The 23,704-nt window shown below is 41.9% G+C and overlaps 1 long non-coding RNA gene across 2 annotated transcripts in view; it reads right to left on the reverse strand.

Moving 5' to 3' along the window:
* Window positions 1-723: 723 nt before the first annotated feature.
* LOC113458805 (uncharacterized) overlaps window positions 724-23,704 on the reverse strand; it is a 31,822-nt gene continuing 8,841 nt past the window's right edge. The window contains exons 4-8 of one of the 2 annotated variants that reach the window (XR_012582117.1): window positions 19,671-19,762; window positions 8,728-8,847; window positions 7,630-7,786; window positions 6,106-6,183; window positions 724-1,288 (exon numbers count right to left, since the gene is read on the reverse strand). This is a non-coding gene — a long non-coding RNA (uncharacterized LOC113458805). Of the gene's footprint in view, window positions 1,289-1,572; window positions 6,184-7,629; window positions 7,787-8,727; window positions 8,848-19,670; window positions 19,763-23,704 lie in introns of those variants that run through there. The other variant, XR_012582118.1, reaches the window with a different exon arrangement.

Here is a 23,704-nt window from a genome sequence, read left to right on the forward strand (position 1 = left end):
TTTCCTGATTCTGCTGTTGTGCTTACTTATGTCATGACACCATGCCATGTCCAATGGCAGGGGACAAAGGGACACATTGAAGGAATTGATTCAGGCTTATTGAAGTATTTACAGAAATAAGCCTAAATGACCAGACATAAAATACTGCAGCAGTCAGATTAAAACAATCCACTGCAGTTATAGTTAATCAGGGCTTTAGCCTCCAAGGAACTGATTTGAGACTAACAAAGTGTTTTCCAGCTCCCAAACCCCATGCCAATCACGTTACTCCTGCCTTGGAGCTGTTAACAATACCAAATACAAAAGTAAATGCAAGTCTGCAGATAGTTTTACTGTTTCCAATATCCAAAGCTTCTTACAGTAAAAAAGAAAGACTAAAAAAATTACCATCCCCAGGGCTACAGATGCTGGTAAGAGACCTTTGTCTCTGTCTGAAACCTTGTGTGACCAAGGTTCTTATAATTTATACAAAGCAGATGCCTGCTTAAATGCTTTACTCAAAGCTGTCATGGCCCCTACATCCAAGCAGTTAACAATAAATTACAAGGACTAATGGATTAGATTAAGATGCATGAAAACATTGTATATATTCTGAAGAATGATACTTCACCTACCAAAAAAAAAAACCACAAAAAAAACCCAAAAAACAAAACAAAACAAAAAAAAAAAAACCATAAACCACTGCTGTGAATGTTTGGAAAGGAAAAGAGATATATATTCCAGTTAAGTACTTTGCTGCTTGCATTGGCTGAAATGCGGCGGCACAACAAAAGCAACCATCTGTGTTTAAACACAAAGGAAGAGACAAGCAAGTCTGTGTCAGTTTAAATTTATATTTTCCCTCGATGATGCTAATGTGAGGTTTAAGGCAGAGCAGAGCCCACAGGATGCCTAAGGATGTTTCTGGAAGATGAATGCATGTGTGGAAGATGGGCAGCTCAGGTCCAAGTGTGAGCTTCTGCAGGGCTGGGGATGTTCTGGGGAGAAGGTTTGCTGCAGGAGCAGGATTCCTTCCTGAGCTTGTGTCCATTTCATAAACTTTGCCACAATTCAGAAAATAAAGATGAATAAGTTTCAGTTTGCACTTTTTGCTGCATATATTAAAATGGACAAGGCTCCAGGCACAGGCTGTTGAGGGGGGCTAATTGGAAGATTGTTCTTATAAATATCCTCTGTTCATTTTTTGTGAAGATGCAGGAAAGTTCTCAAGAACTGGAAATTCAGATGTTGCTGCAGTCCAGAGTGGATACTTGCTAATATTGCTGCATAATAGAAGAGCTGGGAGTATCTGAAAATAACACAGGAAAAAATGGAAAAGTAGCTCAGAAATTTGCAGGCCAATTGGTGTTTACAAGAAATGCCAGTGGTCCATTATCCAAACTTCAGAAAAGAAGGATGGAATGATGCAAATCAACACAGATTCACTAATAATTTAATTACATTTAGTAAAAAAAATGAAAGTGTGAAAACATCCGAACTGCAGTTTCCCTGACAAAGTTTATTCCCTTTTATTTCTGTGCCTGCTTTGGTTCTGTCAAGAAGACCCAAACCAAGGCTCATTCTTATCTTATCTAGAGTATGTTGGCTGCATCATATTGGTAATATTCATGCCCACAATAAAATTGGAGCTACCTGGAATTGAGAAATTTGGGACAGCTGGCACATCAATGTCCCCAACCCACTGTAAATGTCTGCAAGGGCTGTTTCTATATGTATCCTGTACAAGGATTGAGAGTCAGGAGAAATACCTTTTTTTTTTTATCTTTCAGCCAACTCACTTATGTTTAATTTATACAGAAATAGGTACAGCCTCCTTCAGCACCAGAGCATTAGGGTGTTTTTAATGAATAACTTACAAGAAACAGTCACCTGCTAACAGGTCAGCCTCCCTTTTGTGTTTCATTCTAGTTTCATTAGTAAAGAAAAAAAGGCCTTTGATTGGATTAATGGAAATAGAACCACAGGGTTTAAATTATAAAGTATCCAGTGGTTTTTTCTAGTAGCTCCTACTTTCAACTGGGATCATGATTTTTATCGTCTCAGGCTCAAAGCTTTTGTGTTTGACTGCCTTGGACTGCAACATGGAAAGGTTTTGCTTTAGCAGAAATCACATTTCATCTTTCTCTCTTCAGTGATGCAGCTAAACAGCCCCTGGCTTTAAGGCTATCACCCCTACTTGATCCCTGAGCTGCTGGGGTTGCTCTCGACAGAAACTTCTGAGCAGAATCCCTTTGGTTGTTTGCTTTTTTCTCCCCTCTACTCTCCTCATGTCCCTGCACCACCACCTTCCAGCGAGGGGCTATTTTTATTTATGTATTTATTTCTTTCCATTGAAACTGCAATATCTGGAGGTGGCTACAGGCAGGACACAGAGCCATATGCTGTGCCTAACTTATATAAACAGCGTCCTGGGTGACAGCCTTTCCTGGCCCATCTGCAGCTGCCAGGGAATCCATTATTTTTCTGGTCCCTGGGGAGAAAAAGTTCTTGAGCATCATTACTCCTAGGCAAATGTAACTGACTCTACCATGCACCCTAATTTGCTTGCCATAATTATAGGTCGCTCACCCCCCTTTGCTATTTATAAACCTTTTTTATTTATTTTCTGTACTTATCAATAATGAATGGAGGCTAGTGAATCATGGGGCTGTAAATTTGAATATTATGAAAATGCTAATAACAAGGTATCATAGGCAGCAGCACCCAGGTCTTATCAGCTGGTCAGATGCTCTATTAAGCAGCCAGTGAGGAGTTCAAGCAAATTGGTTATGTTAATGTCCTGTAGTACTTGGGGAAGATGAGGAGTTAGCAATTAATTTTTTTTCCTTCTTCTTCCCAGGCTGCAAGCCGACAAGGCAAATTTATATTCCTCCTATTCTGTGGGACCCCAGCTCGCAAGGGGGGCAAGGTGAAAATGCAGGAGCCTACCAAGAGCTTTCTGAGATCTAATTGAATGGTGCAACTGAAAAAGCTGCTGGGAGGGCAAAGGGCTGAACAAGGAATAAATAAAGAAATATATAAATAAGCAAGCAAGCCCCAAAACAATGGGAATGAGGCATTCTTCCCCATTCATTCAGCTGACAGTGCTTTTGCAACTTAAACCTGTTTTATTAATTATGTTTGACATTTCCTTAATTAGTTTCATTTACATCCCATCAGCCCCTACCAGACGATTGCCCCATACATCATTTCACCAGAGGACTGAGATGCCTACAGAATTACAAAAACACCCCCCTCACTGCAAACCCCAGTAACTCATCACTGTAATTTTCACAGATTTTGAGAATTAATCTTTTCACCTCCTATTTCTCTTATAAAAATATATGGACATTTCATCTTTTAATTATTATGAATTTTTCAAAGGATTGTGATGCAGGACGAAATCTCTGGTTTCCTTCTATACATACAATTTGCTTTGTTTCACAGTTCTTATGTATCCTGACATTGACAAAATATGGACTCCAGTGAAGGATCCAATTCCATGGACTCTGCCTTGACTCCAGAGCCTCACTAGTAACCTCAGTGCTTTTCCCAGTTAGCTCTAGAAACTCACAATATTTTAATTTATGGAGAGATTCTTGCTGCCCCCATAGTTATTATGCGTTTTTTTTCATATATTGATTAATTTCTACAGAAGCCACGACAGACTTTTTACAACTTTAGTAAGAACGAAATGATTTTTTTGTTGTCGTTTCATGCCATTGCTCAGAGCTCTGGCGTGTTTGTCCTACCTCTCTCTCCATCCCCTCCAGGGGCTGGTGCGTGCGCTGTCACTCTGCACACTGAGCAGCCAGACACAGGACTGGCATTAGAGGCAGGCATTTCAGAAGTACACACTCTTTTAAAATCAGCTCAGTGCAGAGAACAGAGCGAGTCACAGCTTAGCACGAGGAGCATTCAGTGTGGAAGCTGCACAGCCAAAATCACACGGTGGAAATCCAATCTCCTGCAGGAGCAGAGCCCTGCATGCCCCACCTGGGAGCCACCTGGCAGGAGGCAGGACCTGCTGCCCACTTGGGCTGTCAGATGTCTGGTGCAGAACGTGGCTCTGCTGTCCAGCCCTCGGCACACAGACACTGCCTGATCCCGGCTGGGCTAAAGTGACAACCTGTTTTTGCTAATCCCAGAACGTGCTACCAGGAGCTGTCATTTCAGAGTCGTCACACTCTCTGTTGATAGCGCTGGAGTTAATCATGCAGAAGGAAAAAGCTTGTATTAAAGCAGATAATTATTCCCCAATTCCTTAATAATGCATGCGAAGGAAAGTGATTCTTATTGTCTTGGCAAACTGTGGTGCTTCAGCACATTTTTTGTTTAATATTGTTACCCAGGTATCTTTCCTCCTTTCCACCACCTAGATCAGGGTTGTTACACTGAAACAGAGAGCTTTCTTTACTGTGAACTGCTATACCTTATACTCAGCCCATACTTACATTGTACCATTGGCACAGTAGGAGCTAATTGACATAAGTAACCAGGTTATCTTGATTGATTTGAGGAGTTCATCCAATTAAAAGGCAGCTGAGGAGATGTTGTCCCTATCCAACCACCTACCCTTGCAAGGGCTCTCCAGATCTGTGTGTAACAGCAGCACAGGGATCTGCCAGCTCAAGCCCTCCCAATACAAATACCAGATGGACTTACAAGCCCCAATAAAAGAAATATTAATGCAACATATGGAAATATATTCACTAAAAGAAACAGACTCAAAGAAATATTGATGTGCTTGCTTTCTCAGTGGGACTCATTTGCTAGGACAGAGCTTGCTGCAGTCTCAACCACATTTCTCAGCCCTTTTGGCTCTGGGGCCAGGTCACGTGAAGCCAGGCAGATATTTCCGAGCTTTCAACAGGATCCAGATGTCACAGATGCTCTTGGTGCTCTGTCCTCTCCAGCCTTCACATAGATGGCCCTAGCCTGGGTTATAACCAACTGTCTCCTCAAATTAAGTCTGCCCAAAACTTTAAGCCTTTGCTTTAATAAAATTCTCTCAGCCCTCAGCCCTCAGAGGGGAGAAGATGGGGGAATAATGTTCTCGTTTCACCTCAGAGGTTATTACATCTGTGCTTTGGGAAGCAACAGACATCAGGGCTAGAGTTCCACAGTTGGACTAGACATAGAGAAAAAAATCTTGCAATTTGTTCTGAAACCAGAGAGATTTCATCCTGTTTTGGAAGCCTTCCAGGTAAAAGCCATGTCTGGGACCCTCTCCAGATTTTCTGCAAAGCACTGGCTGTTTCATTTCCAGATCATTTCAACCCTCAAGATCAAAGGGAGCCTGATTTTAAAAGCAGGAATTAAGTACTGGTGAAGAAGAAGGCAGTTTTAACTTTGCTGTAACCATACACATGATTCACAGAGGAGTTTCATCAAAAAGTTTGGGGGTGCTGGGTTTGTTTTGTTGTTTGTTTCTTGCTTCATTCCTTTCCTTGTTCTCTCTTATCTGTGATCCAAGCATTTCCCAAGACACTGCAAGAACATGGGTGTGAGAGGAATACAAAGCAGATTGTAGGGAAAAGGCTGATAAGTCCCATTCAAAATTTGCTGGTTTTTCTTTCTGAAGAATTCAGCTCAGAAGCCGTTGAGAGGAAATTTGGAGAGATGAAGATGGGGAATGAAATACCTATCCCTGTGGGACCACAAACAGCCCTGGGTGCTGTTCTTTGGGCTCTGGCTTCATAAAGTGGTTCTTTTTGAGCGAAGTTGGCTCCTTTTTAATAATGTCCTCTTCTGTCATTGATGCTATTTCATGGCAGGTTAACCTCAAAGGGCTTAGATCATTTCCCAGCTTTCCTGTTTGGATTCCACTACAAACACACGAACACAAACCCCAGACCCTCCAGTTCAATTATGAATAGTTAAAAACCTCCACTAAAGTAGTTTGGAAGATTTATCAGATGCTGCTGGGGCTTCAGATTTATCTCAAATAGCATCAAATGACCAAAAAAGAAAAAAAAAAATCAAAATATTTTTCTGCCACATGCTGTCATACATTGTCAGGGAACCTTGTGCTGTAGCTGCAGTGAAGTTGAATCTGATTAAAAGATCAGCAAACAAGGCAGGTTGAGGGGAATTTGATCTCATCATTGCTATGCCTGGAAATACCTGTCATCTTCTAGGTTGTCCTGCACTGTGACACTCTTTCTTATCCAGTTTGCCAATGGACATTCATGGTGACATTCTCTGCAAGCAAAAAGAGGGGAAAAGAAAAAAGAATAAGAGGGATTTGAACCATACCAATTTTATTTTCAAGTTCTGTATTTTTATTCCTCTGAGATCAAGTCTAAACATAAATACCAATTATCAGAGCTACAGACAAATGAATAATTTGTTGTAAAACAATCCTGATTTATTCAAATGAGAGTAGAGGTGAAATTAGAGCTACGCAGGATATTATGTTAAAAAGCACACGCATACAAAAAGAAAACAAAATGTCTAATTTTAACATAGTGTTGTTATCTGTGATTAATGATTTCCGTGGGTGTATAACTCTTATGCAAAAATGCCATGTAATCATGTACATATTTGATTAAATAGCTTAATTTGTGTTCATTTAAAAAAAAATAAAATAAAGCCAAATAAGCTAGATAATGAGTGGGCGTGTTGTAGGAAAAGCAGATGGGATTTGAGGCACTAGCTGTGTTCAAAGGAAGCCACCAATTTCACTTCAAGAATATTTGCGTATGAAAGCTGATATTTTCTAGAAACATTCATGAGTAGAACACAGAGGGAAATTTTGCCAAATTCTGCTGTTTTTAATGAAGGCATGCGGGGGGGGAAAAAAAAAGTTCAGCTGAGCCCAGTTAAATTCCCACTCCACGGGAAGAGCATCTTTATTTATTTATTTTTCTCTATTTACTGGGAATGTTTTCTTTCTCTGAATCAATTATACCTACAGCATCCTTTTGTTTACTTCTGAGCCTCTGCCAACAACCTCCCCTTTCTTTGCCTTCACCTGTGGAATTAAATACTTACTTTTCGTCACACAATAAAAAAGACACCTCCCCAGACTGGAAATAATGGGATCCTTTGGTGGTAAAGCTGTGTAAATCACAGTGTCAAATGAATGGACAAAGCTTTAATGGGGCTAATAAACACGTCCCTCTGTATTGAGCAAGGGGACTTTTTATGAAAATGATCAAATAAAGTAATAAAAAAGAAGGGGCTTCCCCTCTGGGTTTATGAGCTCTCTTGTTACACATCATGTATGACACACTGACTGGCAGAATATATGATGGACTGTCATACATTGCAGAATGACTTCAATTAGGATGATAAGATGACAAGTTCCCATAGTTCATATCTGGGTTGGCTGTGGGTTTTTTTTCAGCAGGGCTCTTACTTTGACCTCTTTCTTTCTAATGTTTGATATGAAATTTAAAGGGCCGGCTGAGGTCGTAGGAGACAAAATATGACTTATGTCAGGAGAGGGAGAGGAAGGCCACTTGTTTCTTTGTTTTCTCTTATATCCATGGGTAGGATCCTGTAATTCAGCCTCTGACTCACTATTGAAAATAATTAATGCCAACAGTTCAACCCACACTCACAACTCCAGAATTATAAACCAACACATACAGCCTGCCACTCAAAACTGACTGCAAAAATCACTGCAAACTCCCCAAAAGCTACCAACAAATCTGGAGGCACATCAGACAAGGTGACACACGATCCAGCATCCATGAGTGTCATTTATTTGCTTTACACTGACCAGTCCTGAATGTTGAATCACAAGGAAATGCCTGTATTTTTGCAGGGTAGAGACTGACTTTTGGCCCATAAAGACACACTGGAAGAAAGAGAAGGCTGAGATAATTTGCATTTCTGAGATTTTCCAGCTAAAACCTTGGTTTGAATATGTCTATTTGGCTGGTACAGGTAGGAAACTTGAAGAAGGAGTTGTGCCCAAAATGGATGGGGAGGCAGTGCTGTCAGCACTTTGAATCTTAGAGAAGAAAAAAAAAAAGGTATAAATTAGGAAGTACTTGAAATTTACAGATGTTTTTGAGGGTCTGAAAAATTTCACATTTTAAAAAATAAGCCCCCAAAACAGCCAGTGTACAAGCCCTTTTTTTAGGGTTATTTTAGGGTTCTTTAAAGGACTATGTTCCAACGGTCATCAGGAGCAAATATTGCTCTTGTAAGACCTACACATAATACTACTGGGTCAGGCTCAATCTCAGACTGCTTCTTCTGTGGCAGCCATAAAACAGACAGAATGAAGATGGAAAGCTATTCATCCTCAGCAGGGCTGAGCTGGCTCCCTGATATTGCTGATCCTGAGGAGCATCATGTGCCTGACCCCAGGGATGCTCCCTGGCTGGACAAGCATCTCCTCACCCACTCAGGCTCTGACCCTGGCATTTTACATGGTTGCATGGTTTGAAACAGCCCACCAACCTGGAAAAGGAAAATGCTTTCCAATGGAAGATCACATATTTTCCAGGTGGCCTATTCTGCGGATTCAGCGTTATCGCAGAGGATTTGCCTTTAAGTCAAAAAATTGCTTGTGTACGAGTCTCAAAAGCAAATCAGCAAGTGGAAGGAGTGGGATAATGGAGGCACTTATCTCTGCACAAAAGCACAAGTTTGATTTGCATAGATCCTGGCAGGAGTGACTCTGACTTTGAAGAATGGCACATGTCATGGTACGGGCACAGCAAAGATTGTGACTCAAACACACTGGAAAAGAAAAGCCTCACTGGGTAGAAACTGAATAGCAAAACTCACTTCACTTCTCCTTAGCTCTGAAAAGCCACAAATATCAGGAGGGTCTAGGAAGAATTTCCTGGGCATCTCCTCCTTGGGATAAATCGAGGTCTAAATCTAGACTAATGTGCCCAGAAGCTCCTGTTGAAGGAAAAAAAAGAGAAAGAGAAAAGAAAAGAATAAATGGGGAAAATTCAGCAGAGTTTAATCTGAAGAGTGTATCCATCACCAAAAATGATACAAATCAGCTATTACTGGATCATGCAAAGGCAACTCTACTACCTGTGATCCTTCCTTCGCTTTCTAAACCTCTTTTCAGCCCAGCCTAATGAATTGTCAGAACTGTCAGACAGCTCCAAGGAATGACAAATGTCTATGATTTGCTGCTGCTACTTTGCTGAAAACACCTGATGTATATAGTCCTGAAATCCTCTGTTTTGTATTAAAGGCAAGTGTAAGCTGAAGGAATTGGTGTACATGTGGAGTTATTTTCTTTCCTTTTACATAAATGTAGCTTAACAAAAAGAATATGATAAAAGGAAGTTCAGGTTGAATATTAAAGTACTCCTAAATCAGGAAATGTCAAAAAATAAGGCAGAAAATACAGCTTCAACCGTGGCCTATTTTGAACATTTAACAATCCCATATTTAATTATATTATTTAATATTGTATGTAATAGCTCTCTATGACCTCATATAAAACTTGCAATCATATATCTCGATACTTGCATGATGTTTTCTTAATCAGAATTATAGATAATGCAACACAAAGCATTCTAACTCCACAAAGAAATTGTTTGACACACAATAAGATCAGTCAAATAATTAATCTGACAAATATCAGAGTTTGAGTTAAACAGGCTCCAAACATTTATTAACTTGCAGCCAGATTCTGTGAACATTTGTCATTGACTTAAATGGGTCTAAGATTTCACTTCTTGACGAGTGACAGGCCCTGATGGGTATTTAGTCATTTCTGCTATACCAGATTGGCACTGTACTTAATACATTTGCTAATTCTGTCATAGAACTTACTCTCTATAACATTCCCCTGCATCTTCCCTAAAGAAACTCTTGTGAATCTGTCCCTTCAATAACACACGCAGAAAAAACATAGTTTTGAAAAACAGACAGTACAAGTCTTGCCTAATTAGTCACTTGTCCAGCACTGTAATGCATCTAGAAAAAATTCCAATTGACTGGGAGAATAATTTTTGCTGCTTCAGTGCTTGTTGGATGATATTTTCACGACAATCACTTTGTTTGTATGACTTTACAGGGAAAAGAGAGAGACATAACCATGGCACTTCCCTTGAAGGTAGCAGACACAGAGGGGCTGATCTGAGTAAGGTTGGGAGTGTCACAAATTGTGTTTCTCAGCTGAAAGATTGGAGACAAAACACTGAGGTTGTAGAAAGCTGAACCAGCTGTGCAGGAACCAAATGGAGCTGATCCTTCCTCTCACTGTCACAATAGGTTTATTGTCACAGACTGAGATGCCTGGGAATAGAGTCCAGACTCAAAACTCTGCTAAAAGCAGGAACCTGGATCAGAACCATGAGGACATTTTGTCATATTTCTTGTAGACCACCTCATTTCCACACCAGAAAGAAAAAAAATAATACCGTTTGTAGATCAAAAGGTAATGCCAACCACCTCACCTGCAATTGTGGACAGTGATCTCCATGAGTGGCAGAGCCAATGGTGGTGCTTCAAAGATGGAAAATAAGGTTGAGCTAGGTCTTGACGTTTTATCAACTTCATTAATGCTTCAGGCTCTCTGCAAGCCAAGAGCATCCTCAAGTCTTATTTCCCAATGAATCAGGCCTAGTCCAAAAAGAAAATACTTGCCCAGCCCTTGCAATTCTAATTAAAGGGAGGGTCGGGAGAAAAAAAAAACTAACAAAAAAAGCCTGCAAAATTTAAATTGATTAATTGACTCACATGAAAGGCTGTAAAATGGAAGGCCCCTGTGCTGTGTGTCTTATAATAAAGCTCCCCTGGCACACACTTGCACAGCTGCTACCTTGGTGTGGATGTCTGCAGATGATACAACATTGCCATCTCTCTGGATATCATCCCAATGAACACATTCCTCCTCAAACCACTCATGTGAGCCACTCCTGTGAGCCAGACAGGGAACTGAGGCACAGAGAACGCAGATAAAGCCCTCCAAGGCATCAAGCTTGCTGGCACCTATTGAAGTCCAGAGCAATCAAGCCTCTAAACGGAGGTCAAACACTGGAGGATTTCATCTAGGACACTTTGCCCTCTGTGGTCAGTTCCAATTAATCAGGGCATGGAAAACAGGTCCCCACATATTAAGAGGCTGTCTAAACACTGGCATCCTGCCTCCTGTCCCTTATGAGCAGACATGGGTTTGGGCCAAGCCTGCCTGAGTGAAGGTATTGGGTTGTCATCCCCTTTTCTGTCACGTCAAAGCACGGTGATGGGACTGTGAGGATCTCCCAGGGCATCAGTGCTGCTGGATAACAAAGGGGAGCTGCTGCTTTCTCAGCAATCAGAGCTGAGCTCCCAAAAGCAGCCTCAGCAAAGGGCAGGAGGAAGCTCTGAAGCGCTGCTGGTCCCATGGATGCGCTGCAAATGAAGATGTGTATACCCAAGCAGGAGGAATAATGAGAAATGTATGCCGAGGAGATTACTGGGTTTCTCTGTTAGATTAACTCTAGTTTGACAGTGGCTGGGTTTGGGAAATCCTCTATGATTTAAGAATAAGAATTCTTCTCTAAGTGGCCTAAAACTCACTGCTATATCATCACTTGCTGTTGTCAAATAAATAATCATGCGAAATCAGCTGCAGAGAAAAGTCTGCTGTGGAAGAGAGTTCATGCATGACATATGATATATCTTTTCACAGGGACAGATACATCTTTCTTACAGCCAGCATGCAGCTTCCTTCACTGCACCTTCCCTCCCATCCAAATCACCTCAAATAAATGTGAGTTCTGCTGTGTTCACAGTAATTCCTTCATTTTTAAACACATAATGGAAATGTATAACTAGTCCTCATAAAAATTTATATCTCAATTCGTCCCTTTAATTTATAACAGGCCCTCCAGGCAGTTATTATTCAAACATTAATAAAATGCCTATGGATCACCAAAAGCATCAATTTTCAGATCCACCTCCCCTCCTATTTGTACATATATAAAGCCAGATTAGAGTTAATGCCACTTCTGTGTCTAACAACAATTACGCCTTTAATAAGATAGGAACAAATGATATATTATCTTAATCATGTTAGGAATTTGAGTTCTTTACATGAAACAAAGTTGAATTTTTTATGCCCTTTGTGACAATTGTTACTTAACAGCCTATGTGTTTGGATATTGCAGTTTATGCAAATGTTCATGTTCTATAAATTTTAGATTTATCTCCATTTATCATTCCACATGTTCTCATATACAGACATTATGGTTTAGCGTCTGACTCTGCACACAGTCTAAAATATGATTAGGATACCTTTCACTTATTTATAACATGGAAAAAAGGATGAGGGGGGGTAGTAGCTGTTGTAGAGGCAAGATCCTCCACTTCCATAAAACCATGTACTGTGCAGAGCTGCAAAAGCCATCTTGGAATTTGGTCTTTCATTTACTGACAGCTGAATTTCAAAGGATTGAGGTTTATAGGGGAACTCTTCATTCTCTGCTCTAAAATCAGTCACGAGTTCATTGTATATCACACTTTAACAACTCTTACTCAGGAGAGTAATTATGGCTAATATGAGCTCTCCCATAGAGAGACAAGGAGACAACTTGCATGCACAACTGTTTTTGGATTGAAGCCATTTTAGAGGATCACTAGGATCATAAAGATTTGTAGGAAAGAAAACCCTGGTATTTTTCATTTTTCTGCTGGGAGGTTTAAAGCTCCTTGTATTTTGAGAGGAGAGCAAGGGAAGTACATCCTAGGCCGTAGTTTCATTCTGCAAAAATCACTACGGTTTGATTGCTCTCAGAGAAACAACAGCAAAGTATATAATCTGAGAAGCTGGGCCTTTGCATAGCCATGAAAAAAAAAAATGAAAAAAAATAAAGGAAATACAAAAAAGACCCTCTCTAAAAAACTAACTACACTCCAATCTGAGGTCTAAAGCAGGTTGAATTTACTCTTAGACTTCATTCACAGGAGCTCACAGTGATGTTTCAAGTGGGTGCTGCCTGAGGGGGAATTATCAGGAATGGAGCTGCTGTTGTAATTTCTTTACACCAGCAGAGTGAACAGGCAGGAATTCAGCTGAACCATCTCACCTTCATGATGGACCCTGTGTTGCACCCAGCCTTCAGCTGCCCAGGAAATCTGTCTCCTTCAGAGAGCTGCAGCATTATCTGGAGGGTTTTATTGCCATGTCTCCCACCCCTGCCAGAGGGAAGTTCCCTTTTGTTCACTGAGGTGTCCCTGCATTTCCCAGGCACCTTAAAAACCTGATGGAGACCCAGGGAGGGACCAAAACTAAAGTGAACCCCATTAAGACAGGAGCTGCCTTCCTGTGTGTTTCATTATTAATACTGAGTTCAATTACTCTGATTTCTTCTGTTGATGAATTAGTAGCACCAGAATCAAGTCCCTGGCTGATACCCATTTGTCTTTGCTTATAAGTGCTAATGTGATCCTGTTCCTTTAAAATCAAACTCCTGCTTCAGTCACTTTACATCTTTGCAACACTAACTGTCTTTTCACTAATTGGTTCTGTGTAAATGAAACAAGCTGAAAAACACTGTGGCATCAATAAATATTAATAAGTTATTGTTTGTTTTCTTTACCTTGCTTATGAATTCATACAAAGACAGTGCTAAGACATTAACTCCAGTCTATTAATTGCTACCTGATAATTGCCACCTGATACTTTTCTCCTGGATAATTAGGTACCCATTAGTTCTAATCAAGTAGTTACTTAATTATTGCAGTAATTAGTCTAATGGACTAGCAAATTGAAGCTTTATCACTTTTGGATACTTAATGTTCCTGACAGAGTGCTTCACAAGTGTCAGGGTTCCTGATTCAGCAACCTGCCATTGATGAACCCCCTGCTGCCATCTCCACCCACCCACACTGCTGCCCGGACACACACAGCACAACTTGGGTGTGTGAAGCCAGAGGAAACAGAAATTCGAGCCCCTGTTCCTTCTGGTTCCCCTTTCCACCCCTGCCTATGCCTCCCCTCCTGTGCTCTTGCTGCTCAGCTCATTCCACGCCAGAAGAACTTTGTTGGGAAATTAAATAACATCTTGGCATGGAGATCACATGCATTAGGCTGTACAGCAGCGTGAGTCAAAGGAAGGAGCTAATGTTGGCAGGTGTGGGAAGAAAAAAGCAACTGTGAGGGGAGAAATAATAAGGAGTGTTCATGAATACTCATCTACAGCCCTGCTTGGAAAGGGAAAGGAAGAGGAGCAAAGCAGACTGGTGGTAAATGAAGGCATGGCTCTGAGGTCTGGGACTGGAAATAGGTCTCTCCTTCATCTCCAAATTGGAGGTGCAAATCTAACAGAGATTTTTAGTGAATAGACAAATATGGAAAGTCTTTTTTATTCTGCCCATGGCCTCTCTATCCCAGAGTTGCTGGGCAAGAGGCCATTTCTCTGCCCCATAGTTTTATGGTTAATATCACACTTAATTCTAACTAGGCTCTCAATCCCACAGTTCTACAACATTCCACTGAGAAATGCCACCCTCACCCCTTTACTCTATGTCCTCATCCAAGCATCGTCTTGTGCACTGTGCTTGCTTTTGAATGCTGTGCTTGAGATGGATATAACATGCACAGACATTTAGAAGCATTAAATGTGAATTTATCTCTCCCACTGATCATCTGATGCAGATTCTCTCCTGTTTCTTCATGTCAGATTTGTATCAGAATTGATCATCAAACCCTTTGGCAAGTGTCATCTGCCCCAGACGCTGCAACATGTAACATATAAGCATTCATTGTACTGGGAAGGGGAAAAAAAGATTGATCCTGACCAGAAATAAAGAGGCTAATTCCATTCAATAAAAGCTTGACAACTTGCTAATGATTAAACTACTTCACATATGTGGTAAGATTATGTATTCTGAAATAGATGTATTTATCTGTCTTGATCAGATAGCTCCTGTTTCCATTGCTGCTAACAGTGGAGCACAGTCTCAGATATTACCCAGAGAAGCAGGCTCTGGAATATGTCCTGGGTGGGTCCTGCTGGGTTTCCAAGCTGCCAGGTACATGGGTTTGCTTTTTATGGATGGCAAGGTACAGGCTGGTGGCACTGAGGAGAAATTAGTGGTGTTCACCTGGGTTTTGACCTACTATGGAACTGGAACAAGGGCAAGTTGTGGGTCAGATGTCTCTCATGTGTCAAAAGCTGTGTAATTTATAATTTAGGTTACCACACAGAGACCAGATTCCCCTAGTCTACCATTTAATCCACACTCATAGACCAAATTAAACCCTACAACCTAGAATCTTCACAAAATATGGAACTTATTTTGCTTATTGACCTATCCTCAGTATGTTCATGTTATCAGAGCTGACAAGCCGACAGTTTTCAGGGAAAACAAGTAATTTAGTAACTTCATCTCTCCTAACTCTTCTCACTGCATGAAAAGCAGTGTCCTTTTACAGTTGCTTTGCATTCTCACCCAAAATATGATAGACAATGACAGAGAGGTCACTGGCTCCTGAGTTTTCTGCCACAGCTCCACATGCATCCATCACAACCAGCTGGGGATGTCATTTCCTCTGAAGTTACTCCTGAGGTAACAGTCAATAAAACCTCATGCTGCTACTGGAAAATCCTGCCACAAAACTGCTTAAACACCTGTGTGGGGCCACTGAGCAATAACAATCCCATGCACTGAAAGCAAAATTAAGCAAAGCATATTTGGCCCATTAAGAAAACATATTGCTTGAAATTACAGCGCCCCAGGATGCTCAGATCTTGCTTGTGGTGCTGGCTCCAGAGGAGAGGGTTCCCAGCTCTGTTCAGCAAGAGACATTTACTGACCTGATTTCAGTGGCTGAGAACACTGTTTCTGTCAAAGAAATCTGGCAGAGAAGTTTTTGATGGTGAGAAACAGCAACATTCCTTGTCCATCAATAAGTTGTAATTGATGACAAAAAATAAGCAAAGCCACCTGAGGAAGGCAGAAAACCTTGAAAAATCAGTGATGCTGAATCCATCTGGGCTACTGAGTGCTGCAGGCCCCCAAGACCATACACATGCAACTGAGAGCAGGGAAACATTGACAACCTCATCTGATTTCCCCAAATTACCTGGACTTCTCTCTCACACTGGAAACAAACTTGGTGCAGAGCAGCTTTTCCATGGGTGCTCCCCAGTGTATGAGCTGGCGCTTGGGGGACAAAGGGACATCAGGCTGGGGGAACCATCACAAGGTTCTCACCTAAACTGTGCCAGCTCTGAGGCTGAACAGAGACTGTCTGTCTCCAGCACTATTGATCCTGCAGAAGCAGTAAATTCATTTTTAAGGATGCTGAGAGACAGTGAGCAAACCGTACGTGACAGATGTTACTCACATTGCTTAATGTACTACTCGGAGGTGTTCAGATGCTCTCGTGATGAGGGTGCAAATAAAATCAAGGCAGAGTAGAGTGAAGCAGGCTAAGAAGAGTTTTAGTTTTGGAAAGCTGAAAAAGGGGGTTTTAGCTTGAGGAGCAGTAAATTTAATAGTATTTTTCCCTCTGGATCTGGCATCATAGATTTTCCCTCTAGATCTGACTTTGAAGCAGACTTTTAGAATTCTTTAGAAATTACACCATGACCAGCAAATTGGAAGACAAACCAAGAATACCTTTTATGTTGAAAATACCAGGAAAAACAGTCCAGTGGCTATTGAGAGAGATGCAGAACTCATCAAGGCCAAATTGTTCAGAATTCTTACAAAAGAGGAAAAAAATCCAAAATAATAAAGCAAGATCTTTCGTACCCTTTCCCCACTTCTCTTTGTGCTGTTTCCAGCACTTCAGTTCACAGTTTCAGTTGCAATCAATTTCAGCTTGTAACAATTCAGCAGTTTAAGATCTCCATAACAGTTTAGACCACCGCTGTTCAACGGGCTGCACTGCTTTTGGAAAAGCCTGAGTTGTGCTGAGGAGGAGAGTAAGTGCAAAAGGAAGGAAGAACCAGGGAGGCAAGCTGCTTCCAATTTGTCTATCCAGAATCTAAGATCTTTTTATGGAGTGTGGGTTATTATTGGAAAGATCTTGGTCTTCACCTCTTTGAGAAGCTCTCTGAGTGCTTCCCTTATGAGTTTTGTCATTTTCTTGCTTGGAACACATGGAACAAATGCCAGCCCACAGGATACAGGGGATAAGGCAAGATCAAAGAGAACCATTCAGCTTTCTGCCACTGAATGAAGCAGGGCTGTTTGCCTGGTTGGGAAAGTGAGCAGCAAATATCTACGGGGTGACCACTAAGTGTTTCCTGATGAAAACCTCTGGTGAACACCAAATGCAAAACACCTTTCACAAAGGTGATGGGGATTTTGCTTTAGAGATACCCCTTGAAATGTTAGTGAGGGGTAACTAAGTCATGAACAGTCTGGCCCTTGCTCCCTTCTGATGGCCACTGGGAAGAGTTTGGCACCCAAGCAATTCAGTGGCAAAACAACACTCAAGAAGCAGTAGTTGCAAGCAGCACCCGAGGAAAGCAGAGTGATTAATTACTTTGGAAAGACACCCCAAGCCATAATTTCATCCAAGCCATAATTTCAGCCTTCTGGCCATAACCAGGCAGAGAGCAGGGACCAGCAGCATGAGCAGTAAGGACAGAAAAAGCACAGCCATCCTAATCTGAACCAGCCCCCCAGAAACAGTCTGGGGGTGTTGGATGGTCACTCACTTTCCCGTTCAGAGCAGCAAGCATCCTGCTTTCCTGCTCACCCTGCTCTCCTCATTTACATCATCCTAGTTTAGAATTGAGATGGTCTGAGGGTGCTAGTAAAGACAGAAGATCACTCTGAAATTTGGTGTGGGTAGCTGGACCCCTGGATTAGGGGTTCTTTGCTTTCTGTTGTTTTTTGGAGGTTTTTTACAGGTTGTTCTCAGCTGCCTGTCAGACGGGGCCATGATGAAACCCAACATCTTGCAGAGACATAAAATGGAAAACAGGCAACTCATCAGAAAAGTAGCAGCTGTTTTACACCATCACTAAACAGAATGATCATACACTAAAAACTAGATTTAGCAGTTTAAAAGAGCTACTAACGCAAAATTAGCTGGAGACAACAGCGTGGTTTTGTAACTGACAGTGCTTCACTCCAACGCCCTAATTCATGCAAAAACAACTTAGGAAACATTAAACGGCTGATGCTGTTGGAAAGGGGAAGAGCATCCACTTTCAATGGCTGCTTAGGAAGAACATGCAGATTTATTGCATCATCTTTTTTCCTTTTACAAATTTTAAATAAGAATTGTGTCAAAACTGCCACCTCTTAAATAACAACGATGCTATAGTCCTCCTGACAGAGGGAGATACCAGCTTTTATTGGCAAGTCATTTGTATTTATGGCAGGCTGAAAGCCAGTAAAAAGGTTGTGCAGAACTTTAACTGTGAATGAGATGGAATAAGAAGGCCTTGAGCACTTTGGATCATCAAATACTTCAATAACTGGATATGGCTGTTCATACAACCATAAATTCATACACATAGAGAGGATATAAAGACACAATTGCCATATGAATGGAGTTTCTGTTGCCTTCTGGAAGCTTATATATGTGTGTGATCTGTTCTAGATACAGATGCCACACAGGCTTTCCTTTGGCCCAGCTGTGTTTCCCACTGAGGATTAAAATTTCCCTGTGTTGTAGAAATATCCTGCCCATAACCAAAACATCTTATGAGAATTAGAAATCTGCCTGGCAAGAGATTCAGCTGATCACTCCAGTACCAAAGGATATGTGGCTTGGCTGGAGGTCTGTCATCTTGTAACAGTGAAGGGGTGAGACCTGATTGCTTGGTACTAGATTTAATTTGTCCTTACAATTACTAAGATAAGAACTTGGTTTATTTTCCCATGGAGTAGCTGCCCTGCTCTGGCTGAGGTGCTTCCATATCTCCCATATTGTCAAGTCCCTTCATCTGTGTGATCTGACCCTGCCTGTCTTAGGGGATTCTCCCATCAAGTGCCGTCAAAATCCTGCCTGAGGGAAGAATTCAGGGCTGGATATAGAGGGGAAAAGGGAATAAACTTTTAGCCGAGGTCTGGCTATTTGTTCTGTGCAGACAAGTTGTGGCCCTGAAGAAGCCTTTTGTTTCCTAAAAAATTGTGAGGGTGGGAGCATAAAAAGTGCCCTGTACTTCAAGGATATTTTTATTTAGATGCTACTCTTCAAAAGACTATATATAGCAGTAAGAGTCTAGCTGCAATCTAAAGTTTGAAAAGTTGCAGACTCTTGCAGACAGTCTGATGGATCTAAATTTTTCAGCTAAACAGCATCTATGCTCTTGACCTGAGACCTAGATTTCACATTTCAGGAATTAAATGAGCATCATTTTCTAAAAGACATTAGACCAAGGCTGGGCTATCCAAAGGATGGCTTCACGATTTAGATGAAGATGTTGTCATGTCAAGGAGACTTAAAGCCTGACATATCTTTTTTCTATTGAAAAGCCAGACCTAGTTTGTTATACTACATTGTAGCTTCTTATATGCAGGAGACAAAGGAAAAGTGGAGGCTGTTCTGGGTTTAGCATCTCTTAGAGGATTCTCCACAGTAACAGGGCACAAGGCCCTGATGAGCTGCCCTTTCCTTATATATTACCCTGCTCAAAATTTATCCTCAGACTGTGCCAAACCCCTGCCAAAACATAAAGGAAATATTTGTGACCTCTGTCAAGTTGTGACTCTTCTGTGTCTGATACCTCAGATGCTTTGATTAGACTGAAGGAGTTGAGCCTAAAAATGGGGAAGTGGGAAATGAAAGGAAAGCTATTCCTTACCTGCTGCTGCAGAATTCAGGTGTTTGTCTGAGTACTCATCCTCCTTCCATGCAGAAATCCTGTTTTTCTCAGGAAGGTGTCGAACACAGAACCTACTTGAAAAAAAATATTTAAAAAAGAGAAGATTAAAATAGAAAGTAAATTTTTATGCAGGAAAATAAAGGAGATATTTCTCCTCTGAAAAGACTTTATTCAACCTCAAAGAATTGGAGCCCACACTTTCCTTTGGCTGCAAACAAAAAAACTCAGCTTGTGGCTCACAGGCACATCCCAAAGTGGGATCTTCTGGAACCTGGGCAGCCCCATAATCCACCCAAAAATGCCAAATATGCCCTTGCTGCAGCCCTGGGGGGATGGAGACAGAACCTCTGGCAAGCAAGGCACAGAGCCAGAGGAGAGATTGACTGATCTTGTTTCAGATCAGATGGATGGCTCCAAGTGACCTGTAAAGACACTCCCTGAGCCCTGAGCCTCAGCATTAAGAGCCAAGACACCACGAGCACGCCTGAAGTAGTTATTAGTGGCTGAAGTAGCACTTGTCAACTGCAACTTCAGTTTCAAGTAATAGTTTAACAGCATCAACTAGGAGAAAGGTTATATCTCAGTGTGTCTGGTGTGCTGCTGACACTTAAAGGAAATAATTGGTAGACTTAGAGCAGGGGCAGATGCCAGTGGTGGAACAGGGGAGGAGGTTGGGTCCTCGAAACAGAACTTGAACAGCATCATGTGATACAAGAGCCAGGAATCCATCCTAAGCCCTGGCATAAAAAGCATGAGGAAGCTGTAACCCAGCCTGTGGAAAGAGCTGTTTTAGAGCTGTTTTCACCACGTGAGCTGGGTTGCTGTGACTTCTAAAGACCCATCTACAGTTGCAGTTTGCAGCCCTGTCCTAGCAAGAGGAAAAAATAAAACAAACATGTTGCCCCTTGAAGTTATTGGCCAGCCTTTTGGAAAGCACATGTAATGCAATCTCCAGCTGATTTTTGGCTTCAGGACAGCCCAAGAGAGAAAAGGTGTGTGTGTGTATGCATGTTTACTGCGGACCAGGCAGGAAATGGAATGGAGTGGAATGAAGAGCACTTCTGGAATGAAGCGCTTAGTCTCCTTTTACCTGTACTTAGGCTGTGTGATGCTAAAACAGAGAAATCAGCATGCAAATCCAGCAATCCCCTGGCTGTCATCACCTCCCAATTAGGTGCATTTGGTTTTGGTGGGCGCTGAAGGGTTGTGTCAGCAGGTGAGGTGGGATGGATGGCTGAAGGGTGCCCTGGGCAGGAGGGTGCTCTGTGTGTGCATGTTTCTGCCTTGTGCTGGTGGCTGGAATGATGCTGGCCTGCCAAAATAAAAGCATTGCTGGCCAGAGGAATGGATTCTGGTCCTGGTTCTGGACCATACATTTCTGCTAACATCCGTGCAACAACCACAGAATTGTAGAATATCCCTACTGGGGAGGGACCCCCATGGAAATCCAACTCCTATTTGATCCACCAGTTATCAAGGTCAAAGCATAGGTGTCTCAAGTTCATAGTTTGGAACTTTCTGGTTCCTGCCCCATTCTGCTCCCCTACTGCCATTTAATAACCATTTTCTAATTGATGTTATTGATTACCAGCATTGCATGAGGCATCTCACAGGTTAGGGAGGTTTGGGAGCTGTTGTGCTTGGTGCTGTTGGAATGAAAAATCTTGCTCTTGTCCCAGGAAATGCTCAGACTAAACCAAGGGAAGAGGAACTGGGAAAAGAACAGGAGAAATATCAGGAGAACATGCACCAACATAAAATGCAGCTGCATCCAGGGAAGAGAAGAAGACTTCTTTCTGTCATGAGGAGACACTGTGTTTGTCCTAGCTAGCCAGCCTGGGAGGGTGGACAGGATCCTGGCTCCTTGGCTGCCTTTCTCCTGACTGTGACCAGCAGTGTCTCATCAAACCAAGTTAAAGAGTGAGGCAGAAGAGTGTCTTCAAAGTAAGGATTAACTTGTATTTGTTGAAACAGAAGGACTCCCATGGAGAAATATCTTCCTTCCAAGAAGGAAACCAAAACAGCAATGCATTGGTCAGAACGATAAGCTGGAGAAATTACATTTCCAGAGTCATTTGGAAAAACATACATGTGGTTCAATTTGTCCAGAAAAATAAAGAATGTTTCCACAGATAAAATCCAAGTAATTCCAAACCTCTGCAAGTGTTTCATTTGTGTGGAACAGCAGTGAATTCAGCATCTTTTCTGTTTGCTATAACTGAAACTCAGAAAGACGTAGACACATTCTGTAGGAAATAAATTAGAGGAGGTGAGCCAGTTGAAAAATTCCTTACATTTGGAGCCTTAGTAACAAATATGAGTCCCAGGTCATAGTAGAAAAAAAAAAGGGATAGAGGCAAAGTGCCTGGATTTTGTAGGGAGGAAACTGGAAATTCATGGTCAGCTTAAGATGACAGTTCACCACAAGTGAGTAAAAGTCAAGGGCACTGCAAGAAGTTTCAGTTTTGGACAAAAAGAAACAAGTCCAGAGTAGACTTGTGAGTCATTGTCAGAGCATGGATGCTTGAGTTTGGATATGCAGATAAGGTTGCCAAGAGAAAGGTGGGGGAGCAGAATGGAAGAGAGTAAGAATGTTTATTTGTGAAGCCAACAAAAAATTGTAGGGTGGGGAGATGATGAAGAGCCTGGCGTCAACCAGAGCAGCATAAACAGAGGGCTGAGATCTGGGTGTTCAGAAGAACAGAATTTATTCTAAAAGCAAGGAAAAATGGGAGAAGAATTTAAGCTGCTGTTAGCAACAACAAAGTATTTAACTGTGACTAGAATACCAATGGTACTCTGAGCTCTACACATCTGTTTCTGTTGGGTTGGATTATCTTAAGAAAGAACATGCCAAAAAAGCTTAAAAGAGCCCTGCCACCTTTGGCACCTGCCCCGAATCAGGCCTGCACATCCACCCTGTGTCTCACTGAGACTGAGAGCTTCTGTCCTTGAAATGTTAAACTCATTATCTGCTAGGTGTGGACAGTCTTGTGTATCACAGAGCCAGGAAGAAATTTGACATCAGCATGTCACAGGGAGGGGGGGAAAAACCCAACTCCTGAGAAATGTTGAGAGTATGTGTATTTTTGGCAGAGGATACCAGCCAGACATGTCAGCTGATAGCATCCATAGAGCTGGAAGACTGAAAATGAACTGCAGTACAACAAACACAGATTTCACCACTGAAAGCAGCACGCTGACATTTATATTAGCTCTGTTTGACATGACCTGATGAGCTGGGCTTGGCTGGAGCACAGCCTGTTGCAGCAGCCACCATCCAACCTCTGCTGGTCCAGCCCTCCAGTCCCTCTGCCCTGTGCCTTCCTCACCCTCCTGGAAATAAAGGACATCATGATGTCCATATGCAATAGTAACTTCACAAATGCAAATATCATTGTTCGTTAGATTACACTGCCATTATCTGTACATTAAACCATACAGACATGAGATGGAAGGAAATGTGTAGGTGTTGAAAGTCTGAGCAAGGGGAAAGGTGTTGAAAGTCTGCTGGTGCTCTTTGCTGTGAGAAGGTCAGCTCCTCAGCTCATGGGTGGAGGCAGGACTTTCACCTTGCTCTGATTGAGGAGACCTTGTGTCAAACCAGGGCCACCAGTGCAAGTCAGGGGGGCTTGAAAAGCACCATCTAGATAAGAAACATGGTGGGATCAGCAGAGGTTCCCCTCCTCCAGGCCATTCTGCACTGACCAGAGCGACTCCTTTGACCTTGGTGGAGTTACCTTGATTTACCTGAAGGAAGCCCAGCCCGATAAATTCCGTCTGGTTTATGGCTTTGTGTAGGAGAGAAAGGGAAGTTCGGACCTGCAGTCCCCAGGGCTACTTTGGGGGCTGACTGTCAAGGTGTGTTTTTTATTGTGTGTACTGCTTGTCTGATGATAGGAACTAAATTGAGAAGAGGCTCATTTCTCACAGGCCACTGAGCAACCAGAATGTGCTAACTGTCATACGTAGGAAGCACTCAGGTGTCGGGATTGTCAAGAGAGAAAGTGCAG

This window comes from Zonotrichia albicollis, chromosome 11, assembly GCF_047830755.1.
Source record: "Zonotrichia albicollis isolate bZonAlb1 chromosome 11, bZonAlb1.hap1, whole genome shotgun sequence".
Taxonomy (NCBI): domain Eukaryota; kingdom Metazoa; phylum Chordata; class Aves; order Passeriformes; family Passerellidae; genus Zonotrichia; species Zonotrichia albicollis.